Genomic DNA, 23,483 nt, shown 5'->3' on the forward strand with positions numbered 1-23,483 from the left:
CCTAGCGCAGAGTTCATAGCCCCCAGCTTCTCCTAGTAACACGTCATTGTCAGTTTGCGGGCACCATTAGGTTAGGAGGTCCCGGCTCCTTAGGTAGCCCCCTCCATGTTTCCGCCCCATTTATGACATATTCTGTTACGTCTACATCACATGTCCATGTATACGCCTCCTGTTACACCCACTTTCACCCTTATCTTTCGCGACTGCTATTGACCACACCCACTGCTCCGCCTACTGTATTCACTATAATGCAACTGTTTTAGTATATATGCTTGTGTACTGTTATTAAATGTTACGCCGATTCCTTTTCCCCTAGCGCGCTCATTCCCTGTCCCCCCTGCAGGGCCCTGCCATCCTGTTCCCGTGCAGGTTGTCCTGTTCCTGTCCTTTATGCTGTATTAAACCTGCAAACTCCTACTACCTCGAATCTTGACTCTTATTTATTGAGCTATCTGTTATTGCTATGTCCAGTCAAACCTAGATCCGGTATTATTTATTTATATACCACATAATGGCGCCCGAATAGGGACTTGCCCTTTCCCCACGCGCCGGTGAAGCCACGCCGGCCCCCTGACCCTCTGCAGCCGTGACGGAACCATACCGTGCACGTGCAGATATTTCTGCTTCAAGTATCCCTCAGGCCCACGGAGGTGGCGGTCCAGCATCCAGACGAGGCGGTGGAGGAACGCGGCGAGTCCCGACCAGAGCCCAAGCCGAGAGTCCAAGGTCCGAGGTATCCGGAGGCCCACCCGTAACTGAAGTCCGAAGTTCGTCCGTCCGGCGTCGAAGCAGTCCAGTCCAGTCCGAGGCCTTGCGTTCTTGCTGCCCGGTGAGTACCGTTGCTGGGGTAGTATCTAGACAGGGTCAATTTAATTGTCTCTGGTCCGTGGGGTTTTGGTGGTACACAGACCCAAAACGAAGTGTCCACTTCGGTGGATGCGGGTCCTGACGTGTCTCTTTATGAAACCGGTAAGTTTCGTACTGTTTTAGCAGTGCATCTAGTTTCTGTTCTAGTCAGTTCTGTTCTCGAGAAGATTCATGTATTCTGTTTTCAGTATTCCAGGTAGTATTCTGTTCGAACTGTTATTTTAAATGTTCTTCATGTATTTTTAATGTCGTGGTACGAAAGTGGTGTAGTTATCGTGTTCATTGTGTATTGTATTGTGTCTAGATTACAGTTCAGTCATGCCGCTATTTTCCAAACTACGTCAGTTAAAGGGTGACCGGGTATTTGGACACCCTACCGAATATGAAAGAAGATCTAGACAGAATATATCGTTTCATCCGTACAGGGGATGATCCAGAAAGTATTGGCGAAGCCATGTCTCAAAGGAAAGCTGAGATCCAGCTCATGTTATTAAAGTTTCTGATTAATTGTTTAATAAGAGAACAAGATTACCCGACTAAAGATCCGGCCGAAATGAGAATCCTGACAAGGTGGAGTGATAATATAGCCGAGGGTAAGCACAGAACCATCAGTAGTATAGAGAGTATGTACAAGAAAATTCGTAAAGAAATAATAAGGTTACACGAACAACGTAAAGCAGCACTAGTAAACGAAAAAGAAAATGACTCTTCCACAGAAGAGGTAGAGGACGAGAATCCCGCCAGAATAGCGTATGTAGGAAAATCTAGATTTCCAGACCGCCATTTACGCCTAGAACACAAGTCAGTTTTTCATCATCCAGCACCAGAGCAAGGTTCTCTAGAACAAGTATTTCAAGCTACCGATCACATTCTGAAATCACGAATCGCTTATAGTGAATTAAGTACTATGCATGAACAAGAAATAGCCCGATCAGCAGTCCGATGGATTACTGATTCTACCACTTTTCCAGACGAAATAGTGGCACAAATGTTTCTGAAACTGCCCCCAGCCGAGCAACGACTGGTGGGTATGTATATGATCCAGCACCTCATTACTCTGTATGAGGGTCAACATTCTGATCCAGGTCCGTTACACGATGTCCTGAACGAGTTACTCCAGTATAGATGGAAAGGTCTAGGTACCGATTTAATTAGTGTCATTCTAGAACAGCGCCATAAATATAGTATGTTCTGAACCCGCATTTTGTTCATGTCTCACCCCCAGAAAGTAAACCCTTTTACATAGATAGACAGAATCCGTTACGAGAAGTACACCCAGTCAGGACAGCAGATGGTGAAATGCAACGAGTATTTGTTTACACTCCGATTACAAAGATGGAACTCTTAGAGATGAAGAAATTAATTCCCTGTCATGACAAAGATCCAGCAGGGTTCCACCGAGAATTAAAAGACATGCTCCGTATGGGAGAATATACGTATCCAGATATTATTAAAATGCTAAAGGTCCTGTTGCCCGCAGGGGTATATGAAAAACTCAAGGAAAAAGAATGGGAGGTGGGAGAGAAAAAGATCGATTGGGCAGTTCTAGAAGCTGAAGATAAGATACGAGTACCAGGTACCGGTCTTGGAGAGAAATGTAAAGAATTACCAGAACTGTTAATACAAGTTTTGCCAAGATTATTAGCAACTAAAAAGGAAGACTGGGATGCAATCTCAGCCTGTAAACAGAAACAAGACGAAGACACTAGTGATTTTTATTCTAGATTTGAGAAATGCTTTAGTATTAACAGTGGCCTCAAGACAAGTAGCGAGTCATACCCTCATCTTTTTGTTACTAAATTAGTCGAGAATTCGAGTCCACAAGTTAAGAATCGAGTTTTGAAAGTCGAAAGTACCTGGCAAGCTAATACCCCGTCCCAAATGTTACAGATGCTTCAGTATCACCAGAATAGAATCAGAGAAGAGCAAGATCATGAAAGAAAACGTATGAAAGACACGAAAATGAAAGTACTAGTTGCACAATCTGTTCCTCAAGACAGTCAGAAGAGGGGTACGAATCAAGCCAGTCATCCTGCCGTTCCCGTTAAAGGGACCTGCAATTATTGTAAACAGCCAGGTCATTTTATAAACGAGTGTGCAGTTCTGAAACACAATATAGCTACCGGTAAGACTAAAGAAAGACCACGTCCGCCTAGACAAGAACAAGTTTCACAGACTTCTCAGCCACAGAATGCACAACAGACAGTTCCAGTACCGCAGCCTATTGCTGCAACACAGCATGTTACACAGCAGATGTACCAGTATGCACAGTCCGAGTATCCAGAGTATCAGCCATATTCATGAAACAGCCTAGAGAGGGAGGTAGGCTTGCCTCTCATCGAGATTCCTGTAGATCAAGAAGGTCCCTATGTTCACAGTCAAGTATTAGGGAAAGACAGAAAGTTTCTGATTGATACAGGGTCAAGTAGGACCACCATTAGTCACGCCGAAGTTCCAGGGGCTCCGCTCTCAGGCTCTAGAAATGTTTCCCTTGGATTTTCAGGAAAGCCTATTGTAAACGAGATATCTAAGCCAGTTACTCTAGAAGTAGGTCCATTGTCCCGCACTACCGATCTGTTACTTACGAAGTCATGTCCAGAAAATCTGTTAGGTATTAAAACACTGAAAGAATTAGGTGCAGTTATTTGCTGCTCCCCAGAAGGAATACGCCTGTTTCTACGTGACTTCAAGGGTCACTATGTATTACGAGATTTTGATCCGAGATTGTCCAATGTTCCGCAGCATTTATGGGCGCAAGGTCCAACTGATGTTGGTTATATGCAAATCACACCCCATCGTGTGACTCTCAAACCAGGTGTAGTGTTACCACGAATCAGACAGTACAGATTGCCACCTGAGGCTGTAACAGCCTTATCCAAAATTATTGACGAGCTCATCGTTCAAGGAGTAGTTGTAGAAACTGACTCCAATGTATGTAATTCCCCGATCATTCCAGTCATGAAACGTACTGATCCAAATGCACCCCCAGTATATCGATTAGTGATTGACCTTCGAGAACTCAATAAATGTATTATTCCCCAGTACCCAGTTGTCCCAGATATCTCTTCCCTATTGACAGCCATTGATTCCGAAGCCTCATTTTTTACAGTCATAGACCTCAAGAACGCGTTTTTCAGTGTCCCCATTCATCCAGACAGCCAGTTCCTTTTCGGATTTTGTTTAAATGGAAGGAGCTATATGTTTACACGAGCTCCTCAAGGTTTCACAGAAAGTCCTAGTATTTACAGTCAAGCACTTAAGAGACAACTAGACAACATTCACATGCCAACTGACACTGCCCTGCTCCAGTATGTCGATGATCTACTGATCACAGCCCGTTCTGAACGTGCTTGCGAGCAAGCATCACTTACAGTCCTGTATTTCCTTGCCGAGATGGGACACAAGGTGTCCCCTTCGAAGCTTCAATTCTGTGTCCAGCAAGTGATCTACTTAGGCCACTTACTGTCCAAGAGGGGTAGGCAGTTGACACCAGACCGTATCCAGTTAATAGCGAGTCTTCCTCAGCCCAAGACCCAGAAGGAGGTACGTGCTTTTATCGGCCTTACTTCTTACTGCAGACAATGGATTCCTCAGTATGCATTCCTAGCCAAACCACTGATACAGTTAACGACACAGGAGGCAGCCGTATCGACTGTCCTCCCTTGGACATCTGAACATACACTTAGTTTTAATGAGTTAAAGAAAGCTTTATGCCAAGCTCCAGTTCTAGCTACACCGAACTACAGTAAGCCTTTTACACTTTTCGTCACAGAACGCGAAGGTACAGCATTATCTGTTCTCACACAAGATCAAGCAGGACAATACAAGCCCTGTGCTTATTTTTCGAGCACATTAGATCCTGTAGCCCAGGCTCTGCCTGCGTGCCTCAAGTCAGTTGCAGCCACAGCACTAGCTATCAGACAAAGTGATTCTATAGTATTAGGACATTCCTTGACAGTACAAGTTCCACACTCTGTGGAAGTTCTTTTAAACCGAACACAGACTCAGCACTTGACAATTGCACGTTTAACAGGTTATGAACTGACACTGTTCCAGCCACACATAGAAATCAGACGCTGCAACGTTCTAAATCCTGCTACACTGTTACCATCAGTTATAGTTATTTCGAATCCTGCCACACACGACTGTGTGGAAGTAGTTAATATTATGACAAAGCCAAGACAAGATCTGACAGATATTCCATTACCAGATCCCGACCTGACACTTTATGTGGATGGTTCATGTATGAGAACAAGTACAGGAGAACTAGTAGCCGCGTATGCAGTGACTACAGACACTGAAGTTATAGAAACACATCGTATTGACACTCTGTCCGCTCAAGCAGCAGAGCTAGTTGCTCTGACCCAAGCCTGCATACACGCCAAGAACCTGAAAGTCAATGTTTACACAGATTCGCGCTACGCATTCGGAGTCGTACACGACTTTGGAGTGCTCTGGCAGGAGAGAGGTTTCATGACTTCTCATGGAACCAAGATTCAGCATGGTCTCCTTATTCAAGCTCTGTTAGATGCCATACACTTACCGACATCTATTGCTATCATGAAATGCAAAGCACATACGAAAGTTACTGACACTATTTCTCAAGGTAACGATCTAGCAGATCGCACAGCCAAGCTTACAGCACAGACTCCAGACATTTCAGTTAATCCGACACAGACACATACTCCAGATCCGACTACTTGTATGACAGTTAAGGACCCTACTCAGGATGTCATAGATATCCAGTTACATGCTACTCCCGATGAAATCAAGAAATGGTCCGAACAAGGAGGGGTCCAGACAGATCAGGGATGGGTAACGAAGGGAAGAGCCACATGGTTTCTCCCCGACTCTATGGTTCAAGTCATTATCAATACCGCACATAGTCCAGCACATTTAGGAGAAAAAGCTATGTTAGACAGTATCCAGAACATTTGGTTTAACAAGCATTTACGAGCTGCAGCCAAGCAGAAAGTCCGTACCTGTATGATATGTTGCCAGTTTAATCCAGGTAAAAGTGTCCCGGTGGAACAAGGTGGATTCCAGCCCCCTGACCACCCTTTTGAAGTCCTCCAGATGGATTATATTCAGATGGAGCGATGTCGAGGTTTCAAGTATGTCCTTGTAGTTGTATGCGCTTTGTCCAGATGGACAGAAGCATATCCAGTTCCAGATTACACAGCCGCGACCACTGCCAAGCAGTTGGTTCGTGAATTCTTCCCCCGTTACGGACTCCCTAGGGTCGTATATTCTGACAACGGCCAGCCATTCTCATCTGAACTCATGAAACATGTTTCCCTTTTGTTAGGGTACCAGTGGAAGTTCCATTGTGTACGCCATCCTGAAGCAGCCGGTCTAGTAGAGAGACATAATCGGACCCTGAAAATCCGCATTGCCAAAGTATGTAAAGAGAAAGGTGTGGACTGGCTAGTAGCTCTGCCAGTCGCTCTGTTTTATATGCGCATGGTCGCACATTCCAGATCAGGTCTGTCCCCGTACGAGGTCGTATTCGGCCGCCCCCCTAATATGTGGGGTACACCTAGACCTCGAAGTATTACAGATGTTTCAAGTAATATGCTGACAGATTACCTAGCTTCCTTGATGTCTGCCCTACACTCTTGTCGTTCACAGGTTGCCGCCGCATTTCCAGACAATACCGAGGTGGCACCGCATGAAATCGTTCCTGGAAGTTTGGTCCTTGTGAGGAACTTTGATCGTTCAAGTCCGCTGGAGCCCCGCTGGAAGGAGCCAAAGCAGGTCCTCCTGGCCACCCGTACTGCCGTCAAGCTGGAAGGCAGGAAGGGCTGGGTCCACCTGTCTCATGTGAAAAAATTTTACGGACTAAAGACTGTTTCAAAGAACATTTCCGAGGATTTTAAGGATTGCCAAAGTACTATTCTTAAGGACTGTCCCGCAAAAGACAATGATACAGATTCCTCCCTGTTAGAGAAAACTCCGCAGCAGGAGTATAAGAAAAAATTAAGGTCTAGTAAAATAAGTCAGCCAGTTTGATTGTCTAAGTCCTCCCCTAGGTGAAACGGTTAGACCGGTTTCTGACATGTATAAAATAGACCCCCATAGTGAGAGAGTTAGTCAAAATTCAATCCGATGTATCGTTTTTCCAAGCTTCATATTGTTTTTCAGCCTTATGTTTACCTGCACATGTTATGCATTTTATTTGTATTTTCCAGTTTCTCATGTAAATAAGTCTGCTAATGCTACAGTAGAGCACACGTTTAGTGATCTACCTCCTCATGAACTTTCATATCGTCTTGCTATGCGTAATAATTCCTTTATCCGCATGTTACATTATTCACACCAGACCAGCAATGCCACTAATTGTTGGGTGTGTGGTCGACTCCCCCCTTTCCAGACATCGAAGGGAGTTCTGCCACTCTTTCCTTATCCATTTTCACATAACGGTTCATGTGGAGCATGGTCCACGTTAACGTCATCCTCAACAGATATGTCTTTTCTTAACAGTACATGTTTTCCAGACAAGCAAGGTCTTCCCCACAGAACAGGGTTAGATCTAGAAAATGAAGTTTACAATTTGGGTAATTATTCTTCGAATTTTATGGTCCTGAATGTTCAGTCTGATACTACTCCAGACTTACCTGCTATATCAGTACTACCAGTCAAAGGCGAATTATGTGTCCGAAAGAATGGTTCCGTACATGTAGGACATAGTGATTGTACTACTATTGTCAAGTATAGTGACAGTAGGAAATCTATTTTCAAAGCTTCACGTCATTCTTATTTTGTTTGTGGTCAGACCGCATATGTTCGTCTGCCCCTCGATTGGGAGGGAACCTGTTATATTGCCTTCCTACTGCCACCAGTTTTTCTAGCCCCACCTGACTATCATAGGAATTCCCACCTAGTACATACTAGACACAAAAGAGACCTCCCGATTGTCGATTATACTGAAACCGCTCTAGAACAATACATAGATATCAATAAAGGTGTCTTCCCCTATTTAGGTACTGTCGTGAATAGTAAACTGATACGTAGATTAACGAGAACCCTCGAAGCAGTAGTGATTGAGACTACTTCTGCTCTAGATAACTTAACCGAAGAGCAATCCTTTATGAGAATTGTCGTGCTCCAGAATCGTCTCGTCCTTGACGTCATACTGGCCGATAGGGGCGGGGCATGTAGAGTCATCGGATCTAGTTGCTGCATTTTCATTCCTAATAACGCACCGTCTGTTTATTCAGCTATTACTAGACTCCATGATATTGCCCATATGTTACACCAAAATCCAGGCACCTGGACATGGTCCGGTTGGTTCTGGAATATAATTTCCGCCTGGGGATGGAAAGTATTGTCATTTCTGGGTATTGCAGTAGCGATCATATTCAGTTGCTGCCTCTGTTTACAATGTGGCCCTGCGATTTGCGGCATTTGTGCTACCTCTTGTATTCCTAGTCCCAAGTCCCGTTCTAAATCCAGTTCCAAGAAAATTCGAGACGAGCAAATGATACTGTATGAAATAATAGATGGTATCATGAATATTGGTGTTTCCTGATGGAAACGTAGTGACAAGGAGGGAATGTGGAAAAGTAAATTTTGCCATGTTCTGTGTCCCTACGTGTTCCCCATCTTATGCTATGTGTGCATGATTAATATGCATATGTATCCCCCATGTTTGATTAAAGACGCAATTACAGTTGTGTCCATCCCTAGTATGCTAGTTTCCAGTTCTCGTGAATACTACGAATATTAGGCCTATGTAAAGATACGTTGCCACGTTTCTCAGTGTGCACGTTATTTCATTGTAAAGTCCCCGTTTCTAGGCCTCAAAAGGGCCCGGACACCAGATTCAGCTCCTGTCTCCTGAACCCTCGCTGAGGAGCGATACAGCCCCCACCTGTATCCTCGACCCTTCACTTACTTCCTGCCTCGCAGTGCCCGGCTCGGCCTGGCTCTGCCTATGAGTCTGCCAAGAGTATGTTATGATTCTAGTTATCAGTCCAGCCCTCCTTCTCTGCATTCCTAAGCTACTGAATCGCATCAATAGTTTCAGTCATCGTCTAGCCTTTACGTCTCCATGTAAGAGAAATACTGTATTAATGGTCATTTAATATTATTCATCACGCACTACATGTAGAATAATGCATGCTCCAGTCTTAGAGTCTGTTAGCCTCTCCCCTCCTGACTCTTAGTTTATATCAACATGTCCTCTAAACATTAGATACTAGATAGGATTTAGGTACATGTCGCCCTGACTCTCCAGACTTCAGTCTCTACTCCTAGCGCAGAGTTCATAGCCCCCAGCTTCTCCTAGTAACACGTCATTGTCAGTTTGCGCGCACCATTAGGTTAGGAGGTCCCGGCTCCTTAGGTAGCCCCCTCCATGTTTCCGCCCCATTTATGACATATTCTGTTACGTCTACATCACATGTCCATGTATACGCCTCCTGTTACACCCACTTTCACCCTTATCTTTCGCGACTGCTATTGACCACACCCACTGCTCCGCCTACTGTATTCACTATAATGCAACTGTTTTAGTATATATGCTTGTGTACTGTTATTAAATGTTACGCCGATTCCTTTTCCCCTAGCGCGCTCATTCCCTGTCCCCCCTGCAGGGCCCTGCCATCCTGTTCCCGTGCAGGTTGTCCTGTTCCTGTCCTTTATGCTGTATTAAACCTGCAAACTCCTACTACCTCGAATCTTGACTCTTATTTATTGAGCTATCTGTTATTGCTATGTCCAGTCAAACCTAGATCCGGTATTATTTATTTATATACCACAAAACCCACGATCATCCAATATATGGGAAACCTAGACTCGGCGGGACACAAAGTATCCCATCTATACAAATTACTCCGCACCAATACATCACAACTCAACACCAAAAGCAGCAGGTACTGGGAAGCACAACTAAGTACCAATCTCACTGAGCAAGAGACACATTCCCTTTGGGAATCCCCTTTGAAAAACATGATCTCCCCACTGCTGGCCTAAACAAAGTTCTGGCTACTACACCACATATACTGGATCTCGGCACGATTAGCGACACTAGGGCTCAGAGAAGCAGACCGATGCTGGAACTGTGACACAGAAAAGGGCGACCTAGCGCACCTCATTTCAACTGCTCTGAGGTAAAGGAGTTCTGGAAGGAGGTATTCACATTCGCAAACTAGGGTGCACACTAAGAGAAGGATTCGCCACTAACCACAGCAAGCCTAGGGGCAGACAACATCACAAGGCAAGACAGAAACCTTCTAGATTTCCTACTAACTCCGGCCACCAAAACAGTGGTTGCCAATTATTATTATTATTATTATTAAAGGCTTTTATATCGCGCTCTATTACTAAAAAAATAGTATCCTGGCGCGTTGAAGGCTGAGCAGTGTGGGAGAGAACAAATATCTGGAAATACAGAAATAGGGAAGTTTAGACTATAGTATTGAAGAGGTGAGTTTTAAGACCTTTCTTAAAAGCACTAAGAGTCGATGCAGTTTTTAAATAGAGAGGAAGAGTATTCCAGGATTTTGCTGCTCTCACTGAGATTGATTGGCCGCCAAGTCTGCAATATTTGAATTTGGGGACGGACATTTGGCACAAATTGGCCGATCGCAGAGGGCGATTGGGGACATACAAGTAGAACCTTTTCCTCAGGTAGACAGGGCCAGTTTGATGGATAGCTCGATACGCCAGCACTAGAATTTTAAACAGAATCCTGTGAGCAACTGGAAGCCAGTGAAGAGCACGGAGAAGAGGACGAGCACTGGAACGCCTTGGGACATTAAACAAAAGTCTGGCGGCGGCGTTCTGAATAACCTGAAGACGGTGGATCAAGTAAGCCGGCAAACCAGAGAACAGTCCATTCGCGTAATCCAACCTGGAGAGTACTAATGCCCGAATGACAGTCTCTTTAGCTTCTTTCGGTAAGAAAGGGAAGAACCTACGTAGAGTTTTTAAGGTAGCAAAACAAACCCCAGTGATTTTCTTTATATGGTCCTCAAACTTAAGGTTCTTACCGAACCAAACCCCCAAGTTTTTCACCGGGCCAGATGCGGCTTTTGGTGGAGGTAGGTCGGTAGGCCAAAGACGATCACTAAAATCCTCAGGAAAAGAGCCATATAGCAGGATCCCAGATTTGCTTTCATTACATTTTAGCTGGGCATTTGCTAACCATTGAAAAACAGAGGACAGGCAGAGTTGGGCCGCCGACGTATCTAAATTATCTTTGGGCCAGGTAAACAAAAGTTTAGTATCGTCGGCGTACGCCATAATTTTTGCCCCTAACTGTTCAGCAAGGTAAATCAAAGGGGTGAGATAAATGTTGAAAGGCAATGGGCTTAACATAGACCCCTGAGGAACACCAGTAGAAAGTAATTTAGGGGTGGAGGCAAAGGGGGGCAACCAAACTTGTTGTGTGCGGTTATTTAAAAATGAGGTCAGCCAGTCAAATGCGGGGCCAATAATACCTATGTCGGCTAGTCTGGAGAGTAGAAGGGAGTGAGGCACCGTATCGAAGGCAGCAGAGAGGTCCAATAAAATCAGAGCCGCTCTGCCACCTTCGTCAAGACACTCCCGAATAGCCTCCGATATTTCGACTAGAGCCGTCTCGGTACTATAGGCGGCCCTAAAGCCAGACTGGGCTGGGTGTAGGGCCTCCGTAGATTCCACAAATTTCTCCAGCTGACTAAAAACAATCTTTTCACATATTTTTGCAAGCGCTGGAAGCAAAGATATTGGTCGAAAATTGGACGGAGTGGCCGGATCTAATCAATTTTTTTTTAACAGTGGGAGCAATTTTGCTTGCTTCCAGCAGGCGGGGACAGTAGCCGTATGAAGCGAGAGGTTGATGATCTGAGTTACCTCATTTCCCACCGTTTCCGCTACACCCGCAAATACTCTAGCCGGGCATGGATCAGAAGGAGATCCAGATTTTAAAGCAGCAACAATAGCAATGATGTCCGAATTTAGTTGAGGGGTGAAATTGGCCAATTGCTCGGTGCGTATGGGCATTAAAGGAAGCGGAGTTGTTAGGGAAGATGAAGGGCCATTACAGACATTTTGCAGGTCCACCTGAATTTTGCCAATTTTTTCAACAAAGAACTCAGATAGTTCTTCGCACCATTCCTCTGATGCAGGCAGCAAAGGTTTAGACGCACAGGGAGATACAAAACTTTTTACAATCGTAAATATTTCCTTACTATTGTTGTTGGCTTTGCTGATACGCCCAGCATAGTAGCTACTTTTAGCAGATCTGATGGCTGCATAATACTTTTTTTGTGCAGTCCGCAGATCCTTTTTCGCCTCAGGAAGATAAGCTTGTCTCCACAACCTCTCCAGCTTTTTACAGCCTGATTTGAGGTCGCGGAGGGCATGGGAAAACCAAGGTTTAGAGGGGGTAGAACAGAGTCTACAGACCCGACTACTCTTAATTGTTGCAGCAGTCGCACACTCCACCCATAGATTGAATGCGCTGGCTGCAGCATCAATATCAGGAGGGAGCAGTGGGCGGGAAGCAGCAAGGCCATCTGAGAGAATATTTAAGTTAATCTTCTGTGTATGGGCAATTTGGGGATGGATCACAGTAGAAGTCAATAGAGGCCAGGAGAATCTGATAAGCTTATGGTCCGACCAGGTTACTGGCTCAGGATGGACCATATTGATATCAAAATTCGTGCATACCAAATCCAGAATATGGCCTCCTAGATGGGTTGGAGCAACCACCCATTGTTTTAACTGGGCCATAGAGAGAGCTTCTACAAGGCGAGCCGCCTCTGGTAGGTCCGAACTATCAACATGAATATTGAAGTCCCCCAGAAGAAGGTACCGGGAATGACGTAAAATCCTAGGGACTATAACTTCTTCTAAGACCTGTACAAAATTGCCAATGTAGCCTGGAGGGCGGTAAACCAGCGTGCCACCAATAGATGAGTGAGCGTTGAATATTAGAGAAAAGTGGAGCATCTCCGCTTCAGCCAATTGTTCTTGGGAATCATAGGAAAAAGTCCACTGTTCTCTAAAGACAACCGCAGTCCCGCCTCCTCTACCCAGAGGGCGGTCAGATCTAAATATTTTAAATCCGCGTGGAATGGCAAGTTCAACGGAGGGGGCACAGGTTTCATTGAGCCAAGTTTCCGTAATAAAAAGTAAATCCAGCTGATTGTCACTCAGCAGCTCAAAAATATCTGCTGCATGTTTGACCAATGACCTAGCATTAATCAAACCGGCTTTCACCAGTGAGGAGTCAGCGGGACGGAAAGGCGGGTAGTTAAGGCTAGGCCGAAAACGAAAATTACACACCTGGCAGACCCGGGACGCACTGTTAGCCACGTCCCATGTAGGATTACACATACAGGAATCGGCTTTCAGCGACATGAGGTGCCCGCGTGCGTACCGCATGAGATTGTTAAGGGGCCGCCAAGGAGTGTTGGCAAAATGGATGGCCCTAGGCCCGTCCGAGGCACGGACGGGCACAGACGGGCCCTCCTTTGGCGCTCCTTCGGCGCGCAGACGGCGCGCCCGCTGCGCGTGTCCGCTGCGCGTCTTGAAGTGCATTTTTATTTGTAGCCACAGCCCCTCCCTCCGCTGGACCGCTAACTCGGGTCCAGCCGGGTCCGAGCCTGACTCAAGATGGCGCCCGTCTAGCCCTCCACATCAATCGGCACCTGGGAGCCGCGGTGGACCGGGGCACAGGGGGACCAAGTCTCAAGCACAATAAGAGGTAACAGTTTTAAAAAATAATTTTAAAAGGCACAAAAGTTATTACACACAATTCATAAAATCGAAATGCAGGTAATCTGAAAGTGACTCGGTAATTCAGTGGGGACCAAAGGAGAGCAGAGGAGAACCCTCGCAATCTGCTCGCCTTCACTAAGCGAAATTTCGAGGTGCTGCCACCACCTCCAGCAAACGCCCAGACCCACCTACTCCAAGTCTATTTGTAGCCACAGCCCCTCCCTCCGCTGGACCGCTAACTCGGGTCCAGCCGGGTCCGAGCCTGACTCAAGATGGCGCCCGTCTAGCCCTCCACATCAATCGGCACCTGGGAGCCGCGGTGGACCGGGGCACAGGGGGACCAAGTCTTAAGCACAATAAGAGGTAACAGTTTTAAAAAATAATTTTAAAAGGCACAAAAGTTATTACACACAATTCATAAAATCGAAATGCAGGTAATCTGAAAGTGACTCGGTAATTCAGTGGGGACCAAAGGAGAGCAGAGGAGAACCCTCGCAATCTGCTCGCCTTCACTAAGCGAAATTTCGAGGTGCTGCCACCACCTCCAGGATACAACCAAAACCACCTTCAAGGGATGGCTAAATTGGATAACTTTCCTCAGAGGCGCAGACAACACAGCACTTAGATACGCCCCATGGAAGAATCCCAACAGAGAGATGTGGACAACGCTAGATAAGTTTCTTGATTTTTATGAACCCCCATGAAGGAAAGTAAAATAGAAGGACTCAACATAGTACCGGAAGAAACACCAAAGAGTCTACCACAACAACCAAATCAACATCTGCATGTTTTATGTTTTATGTATAACTCGAACCAAGACAACATCGTAACCAATCGTGGTTTTTGTGTTAAGTGTAAACGCAAAGAGGGGTAAGCGTCCACCGATCAACAATGACAATTCTAATCCCCGTTGTACATTCAACGAAATGCTATTTCATGTTAAATGTGTTTTATATTGTAATGTACTGTAAAAAAATCCTAATAAAAATAAAAATAAATAAATTATGTCCGGAGCGTAAATAAAATTTGAAAAACTGTCTCCTAGACATGTGAGCAGATTCATAATGTATTTACCATGGCACCATGAAGTTGCACCACTGACAGGATCAAGTAACTATTGGCATTAGTTCAATCTATACACCACCTCTTAAACAGAGGGGGTAGACACAGACATCCCATCTGTTGGTATTTGATAAAGAGCCAAGCAATGACCCCTTGGGAGAAACACGCCGTACACAATATATAAAAATGTGTCAGTGGTCGTTAGGGGCTGAACAGGAAATGGGAGGACTTCAAAACCTCATTGGGGTAGCAAGCACTATATAAATGCAAACCTTTTTCCCTCGTCTATCCCTCTACTATCCCTCTACTATCCTTCTCAATCCAAATAACAGAGTAACATTGTGAGAAGTTGGCCTGATATATAATGTTCACTATTCTAGTGAGCACTTTGTATCAGTCCAGACAACCCTTATTGATGATTGGTTGTAAGTCAACCTTATAGACCAGCTATCCTAGTAGCATGGATACGAGCAGTCTAAGGCTAAGACTCTAGAGGGCGTGTTAAGCCAGCTGTTTTACCATCACATTACCCCTTGAACACCAAGTGAAAGGACACCACACAAGTTGTTATGAAAATAAACAGATATTTATTTATAACAAGACTACCCTGAACTCTTTATGAGTCAGGGAGCTAAGCACATAACAAAACTCTTACGAAAATACTTTAAGTCGCACAATTTACACAAATGCCCTAGGGGCACGAAAAACCATATACACAATAAGTGGAATGCGAACTTGCTAGCAGGTAAGTAGTACTTTTCTAGACTTAGGAATCGCTAGGCCTACAATTCTAAACACTGGGATTAGATGCAGGAGGCCTGTGGACGTCGTGTGCAGTGGGAACTCTCACGCGTAAGGCGGGAAAAAGTCTATGGAGGCTAGCAGTTACAAAGTTACTGTTCTCGGGCGAACCCGACTAGGTGGGTCAAAAACAAGAGTGGATCCGAACACTTAGGGTGTTGGACTATGCTGGAGCACCGGAGTACTCGGGTTACCTAGCCCAGGGGCTGCGGCTGCATAGGGTTGAAGTTGCGTCGGATACCCTCGTTGACGATCCAGAAGCCTGAAGAAAGAGTTGCTGGCAGGCGGCCAGTGAAGAAAGTTCGGAGTGATCCAAGCCTGGATCAGGGAAGAAGAAACCTGTAAGCAGAGGGGACCAAGTTCTGAATCACTAGCCAGTGATTTGAGTGGGCACCAGGATGGCACCGGACGAAGTCACCTCAGCCAGGTGAGTGGGCGCTGCTGGGCTCTGCAGTCTCTCGGACCAGGAGGCGTTGTCGGCGACCAGGATGGAGGTGCGAGCTGTCCCACGAAGGTTCTTGCTGTCGACGTCGCTGGACCCAGGATTGGGCAACAAGTCTTGGCAAATGCAAGGCCCACGCGGTGGACCTAAAATGGCGTCTTGAGTGGACCAGGAGGGTCCAGGGTGCTCCTCTGTTGGAGGGGAGCAAGGGCTAGTCTGGAGCAACCAGACCAGCAGTAGTTGTCGCCGTGGAGCGTTGTGAAGGGGTTACTAGCCAACGGGCAAGTGACCTGGACAACGCGGTTGGCAGCAAGGAGCAGAAGGGCCCCACGCAGATCTCGTGGATGCAGGGGGGCTGAACTTCGGTGCTGGAGCTGCTCAGGGTCGGGGCTTCTCTTTCCCCAAAGCACTCAGTCGAGGGTCACTCGGGAGTCGTGCTGGACAAGCGTCGTGCAATTCTGAAGATGGCCGGTGCCTCGAGGTCTCGTCACACCCACGGATCACAGCTGGGCTGATGATGTAGGTTGAGGTCAGAGGTGCCAGGGAAGCCGGTTCTCGTCGTGCTGGAGCAGTCTTGATCCGAAGGAGAGACTGGCAACAAACCGCGATGCTTGGTTGGTGCCTGCTGCTGCAGGGTGACTACTCCTTAGTCACAAGGGAGAATCTTGGGAAGAAGTCTTGAGTTCCTTTCGTGGAAAGTAGTTTCAGGATTCAAAGATGATCTGATTTGGAAGGGGGCCAGTTCCTACCTTTATCCTGCAAAAAGGGGCTGGCACGCGACTAAGTCCTGCCCTATGGGTGGGACCAGGAGGGGGGTGGTTACACCCCTCTCCTTTGGCGGGCTTTCCCCAGGCCAGGGGCTGGAGTGCCCCTGGAACTGGTTTCAGCCGGCCTATGCACAGTGAGCACCGGGGTGCCACTTGCAGTCACCTTCCTCTAAAGCCCTGCCAACCTAGGATACACAAAATCCTGTCTGGGACGGTGCTGGCACCGCCCCTGACAGGAAACCCTTTGTCCTTGTCTCCTGGGCTGGGAGGACTCCCAGCAGCAGGAGGGCAGACTTGTGTCTCGGTGGCAGCATCCATTTTGTGGAGCTAAGGCTCTGTCTAACTTTAACCGGGGTTACAGGTTACATACGTCGTGTCCCTCTAGAAGGGTGGAATGCTAACCCCGTCGCCAGAATTGGCGAGGGGTTAGTATTCCAATTCGTATGACACCTTACTCGACATGTTTTGATAAAGCGATACCAGAGTTGGCACATAACCGCGAGGATTATAATGCACTTAAGAATATATGGTATGCGATATCATGGAAACGGCTAAGGGATAGATCCCGGAAGCCGCAGACAGGCTCAGCTCATGCCAGAGCACTATCTCACACGATTCCAAGCACTCTGCCTTCAGGATTGTTAAGGCCTGCCATAGGAGTGACTGATAGGAGATCTGTGTGTCCATTTTTAGGGTTAGATATAGGTATACTATATCTAAAGCAAAGGGTGATTACACCACCTTGCCCCAGCTGTCGTGCAGCCAGTTGTGTCAGATTTGGATGGCCAGCCAGGGGTGGCATAATACATTCTGCAGCCCCTGGTAGGCCCTGGGTACACCTATGCCCTGGGTACCCAAGGTACACTGTACAGGGACTGATAGGGTGACTCAGTATCCAATTAGATATGTACCTAGGGTACATGGAATCCATTTTACAGAGAGAGCGGTAGGCCTGGGGTCCTGAATAGCAGGGCTCCAGGTCAACTAAGTCAGAAAAACAGCAAAACACCAGGCAAAAAGTTGGGGGCAACCATAGTCAGGGATCTACCTTCCTACATACCCCCCCCCCCCCCAAACGAAAGGAGATAAGGCTATCCTTGCCAGGTAAGCCTATATTGCCTGAGTGGCCATATAAGGAAGTACCAGCACTGGCATGGTTACCCCCTATCTCATGGTCCACTAAGCAATCCCTCACCCTAAGGGTGTCTGAGGGTCTCCACCATAGGGAATCCCTACCTGTGGTGTGCTTTGGCAAAGTAAAAGGCTGGTGCTGAAATGGAGTACTGAAGTGAGGCTCCACTAATTTTGGGCTCAGCTTCCTCCAATCATTTTCCACCATAGAGGCCTTTCTTTCAAAGACTGAGTTGTTTTGGGCTCTCAGGGTCAACCTCTGGCTACCTACAGCTGGAGGTTGGGTCCCTCTGTTTGGCTTACTGGAGGGACAGGTCAGGTTTGGGGCCCTCAGGTCCCAGGTTTGGCTGTGCCCAACAGTGTCCATCTGTGGGAGGTCCCTAACTAAATTTAAGGGGGATCCCTCAGGAGTTGGTTTTATTTTCACTTGGCTAGGACTACTAGCTTCAGTGCCCTTAATCTGCTGATAGGGGAGTTCTTTTGGACAGGGGGCCCTTTGGGGTCCACCACTGGCCTCCCTGACCTCTACAGCCCTGGGCTGACTGAGGCAGGGTAGAGAGGGGCAGGTTACCTGCTCCAGACTGGGTCCCACCTTGGAAGGGTCCACTGACATCAGGGGCTCTGCCAGGCTAGGCCTGACTACCTCTGGGGCAGTTCCTTCACCAGGGGTCAGATCAGTTCCCTGAGGAGGCTGATCCTTTCCTAGAGTCTGGTGGGAGGGAGATTTCTCTTCCTCCTCAATGCTCTCTGTCTGAGTGGAGTGATCCATAGTTTCAGGCTTCACAACACTATCATCTGTCTGAGTTTGAGCTGTGGCCATCACAACTCTCCCAACCTTTTCAGGAGGGGGCTCAGTTTGGGTGTGGGCTGTGACCATCACAGCCTTTACAACCTGTTCTGGGAAGGAAGTTGTCCGAGATTGGGCTGTGACTGGCACAGCCCTCCTGATCTGTTCAGGGAGGACATCTTGGACTGGGGCTGTGGCTACCACTGCCCCACTAACCTTACCATGGAAGTTTACCATTTTAGAATGGGTTTCTTGCTCTACTTCAGCCCAGGCTGAGAGCTCTAAATCATTCCCCAGTAGGCAATCTACAGGCAAGTTTGGTGACACTGCCACTCTCTTGTGGCCAGTGACACCTCCCCAGCTGAGATTGACCACTGCCATGGGATGATCTCTCTGTACTCCATCAATATTGGTCACCTGGTATGTGGCACCAGGTAAAAGTTGCCTTGAGGGTACTAGACTCTCAGTCACCATAGTGATGCTAGCCCCTGTATCTCTATAGGCCTCAACTTTTATACCATTGATGAGGGGCTCCTGTCTGTACTTGCCCAAAGTGTTGGGACAAGTTGTGAAGTTGGCAAACCCCATGCCAGTCTCACAGACAAGAGTATCTAAGTTTGGGGACCTGGTTAGGCCAGAGTCCCCAGGAACTCCCAAAGTAAATGCACCCAAATTCTTGGGGGCACTCCCACCACCTGGGGGATTACTACTAGTAGTAACAGGAGGTTTGGGAATGTTACTTGGGGGTATGTTCTCCTTATTGTTATTCTTTGGGCAACTGCTGTCAGTTTTCAAATGACCCACCTGTTTACAGGGATAACAATAAGGTTTCTTTTGGTTATTAGACGGATTCTGGGACCCACCCCCCTCAGAGGATTTTTGGGGCCCTGATGTGGTTTGATCTGCAGATTTATTCCCACCCTTCTCTTGAGGCTTGGTTGATTCCTTTTTCTGGTCACCACCTTGGTTCTTAGGCCTAATCCTGGTTCTGACCCATTTGTCTGCCCTCTTACCCAATTCTTGTGGAGAGGTCAGATCAGAGTCTACCAGGTGCTGGTGTAATAACTGGTTCTGACAATTATTTAAGACTTGCTCTCTCATAATAAGATTATACAATCCTGTGAAGTCAGTAACCTTGCTACCCAGTAGCCAGCCTTCCAAAGTCTTAGTGGCACAATCAACAAAGTCAGCCCAATCCTGAGACTGAGTTTTCTGGGTATCCCTGAACAGCAACCTGTACTGCTCAGTGGTAAGCCAAACCCATCAACCAGTGCATTTTTCAGGACTTGGTAATTATTAGCATCCTCAACTCTAGTAGTGAGGAGCTTATCTCTACCTTTGCCATCAAAGGAGAGCCACAGTATAGCTGCCCACTGACTTTGGGGGATGCACTGTACAGTGCAGGCCCTCTCCAAAGCAGCCATCCATTTCTGGATGTCATCCCCTTGTTTAAAGGGGGGCACTATTTTTGTCAGGTGTTTAGTATCTAAACCCTTCTCTTTTTCTCTTGGGAGATTGCTGCCACAAGTGGGAGCTAACCCACTCATCTGCTGCTCTCTAGCAAAGGCAAGCTTCTCTTTGGCCAGGGCAAGTTCTTCCCTTTCAATCCTCAGTTTAGCTCGTCTCATCCTTGCTTCATGCTCTCTTCTCTGAGGGGAAGTCAATCTCCTTTGTGGAGAGTTCCCTCTCCTCTGAGAAGAGGCATTAGAGTGCAGAGATCTAATGGAGTCCCTAGAAAGAGATCTATCTCTCCTAACTCCAAGGTTAGGCCTCATCAGGGTCAGTACTGGGGGTCCCCCAGATCCTTCCCCAAGTAGGTCTAGGTTGGCCCTAGTGAGTCTGCTGACTAACTCAGGACCCTTGTTTGCCTCACCCTCAGAGAGTTCCTCTAGATCCTCCTCCTCAACTGCATTTTCAGTGTCAAGGAGGTCTGGATCCCCAGTGGTACCCTCTAAGGCTGGCATATTCCCATCTAACTGAGAAATCTTTCTGGCATCATATGTCTCTAAGAGACCTATCAGAAAGGGAATGGTGGGGTTAAACCCTGTTTCAGTTTCCTGGAGGTACACACTTGTCTCATCTCCTGGAAACTGAGAGCTGCATATCTTGATTTGACCTGTGGAGGGTCAATAACCACAAGGGGAGTCTCAGTAGACTCTCCATGGGTAGACATGCTTTTCTAGTGAGGTGTAAGTGGTGCACTTACCTACACTATATGTTTTCCTACTGATCCCTTGCTAGAGTTGTAGTTTAGGGTGTGCTAGGCCCTAGGAGCTACAACAGCTGGTTCAGTAGAACTCAGAGTATTCTAAGCTAAGTTATATGTACCTTAGTACTTATGTGATCTTTCACAAGATATTCTTAGGATATGTGTGGTAAAACAACAGCAAGCTCAAATCCCAACCGCTGCTCACCAATGTGAGAAGTTGGCCTGATATATAATGTTCACTATTCTAGTGAGCACTTTGTATCAGTCCAGACAACCCTTATTGATGATTGGTTGTAAGTCAACCTTATAGACCAGCTATCCTAGTAGCATGGATACGAGCAGTCTAAGGCTAAGACTCTAGAGGGCGTGTTAAGCCAGCTGTTTTACCATCACATTACCCCTTGAACACCAAGTGAAAGGACACCACACAAGTTGTTATGAAAATAAACAGATATTTATTTATAACAAGACTACCCTGAACTCTTTATGAGTCAGGGAGCTAAGCACATAACAAAACTCTTACGAAAATACTTTAAGTCGCACAATTTACACAAATGCCCTAGGGGCACGAAAACCATATACACAATAAGTGGAATGCGAACTTGCTAGCAGGTAAGTAGTACTTTTCTAGACTTAGGAATCGCTAGGCCTACAATTCTAAACACTGGGATTAGATGCAGGAGGCCTGTGGACGTCGTGTGCAGAGTGGGAACTCTCACGCGTAAGGCGGGAAAAAGTCTATGGAGGCTAGCAGTTACAAAGTTACTGTTCTCGGGCGAACCCGACTAGGTGGGTCGAAAACAAGAGTGGATCCGAACACTTAGGGTGTTGGACTATGCTGGAGCACCGGAGTACTCGGGTTACCTAGCCCAGGGGCTGCGGCTGCATAGGGTTGAAGTTGCGTCGGATACCCTTGTTGACGATCCAGGAGCCTGAAGAAAGAGTTGCTGGCAGGCGGCCAGTGAAGAAAGTTCGGAGTGATCCAAGCCTGGATCAGGGAAGAAGAAACCTGTAAGCAGAGGGGACCAAGTTCTGAATCACTAGCCAGTGATTTGAGTGGGCACCAGGATGGCACCAGACGAAGCCACCGCAGCCAGGTGAGTGGGCGCTGCTGGGCTCTGCAGTCTCTCGGACCAGGAGGCGTTGTCGGCGACCAGGATGGAGGTGCGAGCTGTCCCACGAAGGTTCTTGCTGTCGACGTCGCTGGACCCAGGATTGGGCAACAAGTCTTGGCAAATGCAAGGCCCACGCGGTGGACCTAAAATGGCGTCTTGAGTGGACCAGGAGGGTCCAGGGTGCTCCTCTGTTGGAGGGGAGCAAGGGCTAGTCTGGAGCAACCAGACCAGCAGTAGTTGTCGCCGTGGAGCGTCGTGAAGGGGTCACTAGCCAACGGGCAAGCGACCTGGACAACGCGGTTGGCAGCAAGGAGCAGAAGGGCCCCACGCAGATCTTGTGGATGCAGGGGGGCTGAACTTCGGTGCTGGAGCTGCTCAGGGTCGGGGCTTCTCTTACCCCAAAGCACTCGGTCGAGGGTCACTCGGGAGTCGTGCTGGACAAGCGTCGTGCAATTCTGAAGATGGCCGGTCCCTCGAGGTCTCGTCACACCCACGGATCACAGCTGGGCTGATGATGTAGGTTGAGGTCAGAGGTGCCAGGGAAGCCGGTTCTCGTCGTGCTGGAGCAGTCTTGATCCGAAGGAGAGACTGGCAACAAACCGCGATGCTTGGTTGGTGCCTGCTGCTGCAGGGTGACTACTCCTTAGTCACAAGGGAGAATCTTGGGAAGAAGTCTTGAGTTCCTTTCGTGGAAAGTAGTTTCAGGATTCAAAGATGATCTGATTTGGAAGGGGGCCAGTTCCTACCTTTATCCTGCAAAAAGGGGCTGGCACGCGACTAAGTCCTGCCCTATGGGTGGGACCAGGAGGGGGGTGGTTACACCCCTCTCCTTTGGCGGGCTTTCCCCAGGCCAGGGGCTGGAGTGCCCCTGGAACTGGTTTCAGCCGGCCTATGCACAGTGAGCACCGGGGTGCCACTTGCAGTCACCTTCCTCTAAAGCCCTGCCTACCTAGGATACACAAAATCCTGTCTGGGACGGTGCTGGCACCGCCCCTGACAGGAAACCCTTTGTCCTTGTCTCCTGGGCTGGGAGGACTCCCAGCAGCAGGAGGGCAGACTTGTGTCTCGGTGGCAGCATCCATTTTGTGGAGCTAAGGCTCTGTCTAACTTTAACCGGGGTTACAGGTTACATACATGTCGTGTCCCTCTAGAAGGGTGGAATGCTAACCCCGTCGCCAGAATTGGCGAGGGGTTAGTATTCCAATTCGTATGACACCTTACTTGACATGTTTTGATAAAGCGATACCAGAGTTGGCACATAACCGCGAGGATTATAATGCACTTAAGAGTATATGGTATGCGATATCATGGAAACGGCTAAGGGATAGATCCCGGAAGCCGCAGACAGGCTCAGCTCATGCCAGAGCACTATCTCACACGATTCCAAGCACTCTGCCTTCAGGATTGTTAAGGCCTGCCATAGGAGTGACTGATAGGAGATCTGTGTGTCCATTTTTAGGGTTAGATATAGGTATACTATATCTAAAGCAAAGGGTGATTACACCACCTTGCCCCAGCTGTCGTGCAGCCAGTTGTGTCAGATTTGGATGGCCAGCCAGGGGTGGCATAATACATGCTGCAGCCCCTGGTA

The 23,483-nt window shown here is 47.4% G+C and overlaps 1 protein-coding gene across 3 annotated transcripts in view; it reads right to left on the reverse strand.

The window, feature by feature from the left end:
• Positions 1 to 23,483, reverse strand: part of LOC144770363 (uncharacterized) — a 918,549-nt gene that overhangs the window by 629,630 nt on the left and 265,436 nt on the right. The window lies entirely within an intron of this gene.

This window comes from Lissotriton helveticus, chromosome 7 (assembly GCF_964261635.1).
Source record: "Lissotriton helveticus chromosome 7, aLisHel1.1, whole genome shotgun sequence".
NCBI classification, from domain to species: Eukaryota; Metazoa; Chordata; class Amphibia; order Caudata; family Salamandridae; genus Lissotriton; species Lissotriton helveticus.